Genomic DNA, 4,680 nt, shown 5'->3' on the forward strand with positions numbered 1-4,680 from the left:
CGAGTGAGGAGAAGAGGCGGGAGCAGCGCTGGTCAGCAGCGCGGCACTGCTGTGTGCTGGAAGATGACATGGAGGTGAGCTGGTAGCTGTGGTGTGAGGGCAGGTGAGCGGGTAGCTGTAATGGGAGGGCAGGGTAGCTGTAATTGGAGGGTATGGAAGCTGTAAAGGGAGGTCAGGGGAGCTGTAATGGGAGGTCAGGGGAGCTGTAATGGGAGGTATGAGGGCAGGTGAGCTGGGAGCTGTGCTGTGAGGTGGGAGGGCAGGTGAGCTGGGAGCTGTGCTGTGAGGTGGGAGGGCAGGTGAGCTGGGAGCTGTGCTGTGAGGTGGGAGGGCAGGTAAGCTGGGACCTGTGAGCTGTGCTGTGAGGTGGGAGGGCTGTGAGCTGTGCTGTGAGGTGTGAGGGTGGGTGAGCTGGGAGCTGTGCTTTGAACTGGGAGGGCAGGTGAGCTGTACTGGGAGGGCTGGAGAGCTGGGAGTTGAGGTTTGAGGGCTGGTGAGCTGGGAGGTGTGATGGGAGCTGGGAGGTGTGATGGGAGCTGGGAGGTGTGATGGGAGCTGGGAGCTGTGATGGGAGCTGGGAGCTGTGATGGGAGCTGGGAGCTGTGTTGTGAGCTGGGAGCTGTGATGTGAGCTGGAAGGTGTGAGGACGGGTGAGCTGGGAGGTGTGAGGGCAGGTGAGCTGGGAGCTGTGAGGGCAGGTGAGCTGGGAGCTGTGATGTGAGCTGGGAGGTGTGAGGGCAGGAGAGCTGGGAGCTGTGATGTGAGCTGGGAGGTGTGAGGGCTGGTGAGCTGGGAGCTGTGATGTGAGCTGGGAGGTGTGAGGACGGGTGAGCTGGGAGGTGTGAGGGCTGGTGAGCTGGGAGCTGTGATGGGAGCTGGGAGCTGTGATGGGAGCTGGGAGGTGTGATGTGAGCTGGGAGCTGTGATGTGAGCTGGGAGCTGTGATGTGAGCTGGAAGGTGTGAGGACGGGTGAGCTGGGAGGTGTGAGGGCAGGTGAGCTGGGAGCTGTGAGGGCAGGTGAGCTGGGAGCTGTGATGTGAGCTGGGAGGTGTGAGGGCAGGTGAGCTGGGAGCTGATGTGAGCTGGGAGGTGTGAGGACGGGTGAGCGGGGAGGTGTGAGGGCAGGTGAGCTGGGAGCTGTGAGGGCAGGTGAGCTGGGAGCTGTGCTTTGAACTGGGAGGGCAGGTGAGCTGTACTGGGAGGGCTGGTGAGCTGGGAGTTGAGGTGTGAGGGCAGGTGAGCTGTACTGGGAGGGCTGGTGAGCTGGGAGGTGTGATGTGAGCTGGGAGCTGTGATGTGAGCTGGAAGGTGTGAGGGCGGGTGAGCTGGGAGCTGTGAGGGCAGGTGAGCTGGGAGCTGTGATGTGAGCTGGAAGGTGTGAGGGCGGGTGAGCTGGGAGGTGTGAGGGCAGGTGAGCTGGGAGCTGTGATGTGAACTGGAAGGTGTGTGGGCGGGTGAGCTGGGAGGTGTGAGGGCAGGTGAGCTGGGAGCTGTGAGGGCAGGTGAGCTGGGAGCTCTGATGGGAGCTGTGATGTGAGCTGGGAGCTGTGATGGGAGCTGGGAGCTGTGATGGGAGCTGGGAGCTGTGAGGGCAGGTGAGCTGGGAGCTGTGATGTGAGCTGGGAGGTGTGATGTGAGCTGGAAGGTGTGAGGGCAGGTGAGCTGGGAGCTGTGACGGGAGCTGGGAGCTGTGATGGGAGCTGGGAGCTATGATGGGAGCTGGGAGCTGTGATGGGAGCTATTATGGGAGCTGGGAGCTGTGATGGGAGCTGTGATGTGAGCTGGGAGCTCTGATGTGAGCTGGGAGCTGTGATGGGAGCTGGGAGCTATGATGGGAGCTGTGATGGGAGCTGTGATGTGAGCTGGGAGCTGTGATGGGAGCTGGGAGCTGTGATGTGAGCTGGGAGCTGTGATGGGAGCTGGGAGCTGTGATGTGAGCTGGGAGCTGTGATGGGAGCTGGGAGCTGTAATGTGAGCTGGGAGCTGTGATGGGAGCTGGGAGTTGTGATGGGAGCTGGGAGCTGTGATGGGAGCTGTGATGTGAGCTGGGAGCTGTGATGGGAGCTGGGAGCTGTGATGGGAGCTGGGAGCTGTGATGGGAGCTGGGAGCTGTAATGTGAGCTGGGAGCTGTGATGGGAGCTGAGATGGGAGCTGTGATGGGAGCTGGGAGCTGTGATGTGAGCTGGGAGCTGTGATGGGAGCTGTGATGGGATCTGGGAGCTGTGATGTGAGCTGGGAGGTGTGATGGGAGCTGGGAGCTGTGATGTGAGCTGGGAGCTGTGATGTGAGCTGGGAGCTGTGATGGGAGCTGTGATGTGAGCTGGGAGCTGTGATGGGAGCTGTGATGTGAGTTGGGAGCTGTGATGGGAGCTAGGAGCTGTGATGTGAGCTGGGAGCTGTGATGTGAGCTGGGAGCTGTGATGTGAGCTGGGAGCTATGATGGGAGCTGGGAGCTGTGATGGGAGCTTGGAGCTGTGATGGGAGCTGGGAGCTGTGATGGGAGCTGTGATGTGAGCTGGGAGCTGTGATGGGAGCTGGGAGCTGTGATGTGAGCTGGGAGCTGTGATGTGAGCTGGGAGCTGTGATGGGAGCTGGGAGCTGTAATGGGAGCTGGGAGCTGTGATGGGAGCTGGGAGCTGTAATGGGAGCTGGGAGCTGTGATGGGAGCTGTGATGTGAGCTGGGAGCTGTGATGTGAGCTGGGAGCTGTGATGGGAGCTGGGAGCTGTGATGGGAGCTGGGAGCTGTGATGTGAGCTGGGAGCTGTGATGGGAGATGGGAGCTGTGATGGGAGCTGGGAGCTGTGATGGGAGCTGTGATGTGAGCTCGGAGCTGTGATGGGAGCTGGGAGCTGTGATGGGAGCTGGGAGCTGTGATGGGAGCTGTGATGGGAGCTGGGAGCTGTGATGTGAGCTGGGAGCTGTGATGGGAGCTGGGAGCTGTAATGGGAGCTGGGAGCTGTGATGGGAGCTGGGAGCTGTAATGGGAGCTGGGAGCTGTGATGGGAGCTGTGATGTGAGCTGGGAGCTGTGATGGGAGCTGGGAGCTGTGATGGGAGCTGGGAGCTGTGATGGGAGATGGGAGCTGTGATGGGAGATGGGAGCTGTGATGGGAGCTGGGAGCTGTGATGGGAGCTGGGAGCTGTGATGGGAGCTGTGATGTGAGCTCGGAGCTGTGATGGGAGCTGTGATGGGAGCTGGGAGCTGTGATGGGAGCTGGGAGCTGTGATGGGAGCTGTGATGGGAGCTGGGAGCTGTGATGTGAGCTGGGAGCTGTGATGGGAGCTGGGAGCTGTGATGGGAGCTGGGAGCTGAGGTGTGGGGGCAGGTGAGCTGTGAGGGGAGGAAGTGGAGGTATGGAATTATAAGGGGGGCTCAGGATTGTGCCTGCCTAAGTAAAGCCCCCCTGATATTTCCATACCCCCGCTTCAAAATTTCCACTTCGACCACTGATTCAAACTATACATTATCCCAAACAAGTGATAACAGCAAATATGTGAAGGATAATCATTTGAAAAGAAGATTTCCCTCCTAAATATAAAAAGTATTGATAAAGTATAATTAATGAAAGGTTCTCCTCTGTGAAGAAAAATAACAATTGCTTAGACTGCCAATAGTGTCATTAACCAGTGACAGAATGTAGCTAGAAATACCATAGGATTCAAGGAGATCCTGAAAGCCTGGCCCATATCTAAGAGAAACAATGTACATATTAAAACTTCAGAATTGGGAGGAATCAATTTGATATGTCCCCTTCTGATAACTATGAGTACAAACACATACAATATTATAGTTCATATCATAAAATATAGATATTACATAATTGGGCTGTGTTCCCGTAAAGTGATATCACCTAACATGTGAAATAATGGTCCTAGACAAGGGGTATCGTCCTCCATTGTACTAGTAAAGTATAGAAGGTGTTCCCAGAATAATCATAAGTGATACTCTATAGAGAAAAATGACAGATACTATGATTATATACAGTGGCGTATCTATAATGGGTGCAGTGTGTGCGGGGCACATAGGCCCCCGGGTCCAGGGGGGCCCCGTACAGCAACCACACTGCACTCATATTTTGTTTAAACTTACCAGTCCGAGGTCCCGCGTCGGGTGTCACTGCTGCGCAGAACACCAGAAAGATGGTTGCCACGGCCATTTTTTCCGGTGTTCTGCGTATGCACAGTAGACTCCTGGCAAACTCTAGTGCCCGGAGTCTACTAATGCTCCAGTGGCTGGCCAGCCGCGTCAGTCGCCTGCCAGCCACCAGGGAGAGAGGAGGGGGCCCCGCACGTGGAGTGCACACGGGGCCCCTCCTCTCTTAAAACGCCCCTGATTATATATAATGTCAAATATCAGTGACAAAGTGTAAATTATATCAAAATGATACAATTAAGATAAGTCCCACATATGATAGTCACAAAAATGTGACAAGTAAGCACTAAGATTTATTTCCACACAAATAAAGTATGCTTGTGCTATACTTATTTTCATTTTGTATTATTCAAACATATTGCTGTGTATACACCAGGGCATCCAGACTCTCTCAGAATAATATCAGGCCTACAGCCATACCATACTGGATATGCCCAATCTCGTCTGATCCTGGAAGCCATACAGTATTGGGCCTGGTCAGTACTTGGATGGGTGACCGCCTAGGAATACCAGGTGCTGTAGGTA

General features: G+C 55.8%; 1 pseudogene; it reads left to right on the plus strand.

The window, feature by feature from the left end:
* Nucleotides 1–4,561: 4,561 nt before the first annotated feature.
* On the plus strand, nt 4,562–4,680 carry LOC148454472 (5S ribosomal RNA; annotated as a pseudogene).

Source organism: Taudactylus pleione, unplaced genomic scaffold, assembly GCF_031769625.1.
Source record: "Taudactylus pleione unplaced genomic scaffold, aTauple2 ptg000990l, whole genome shotgun sequence".
In the NCBI taxonomy this organism is placed as follows: Eukaryota; Metazoa; Chordata; class Amphibia; order Anura; family Myobatrachidae; genus Taudactylus; species Taudactylus pleione.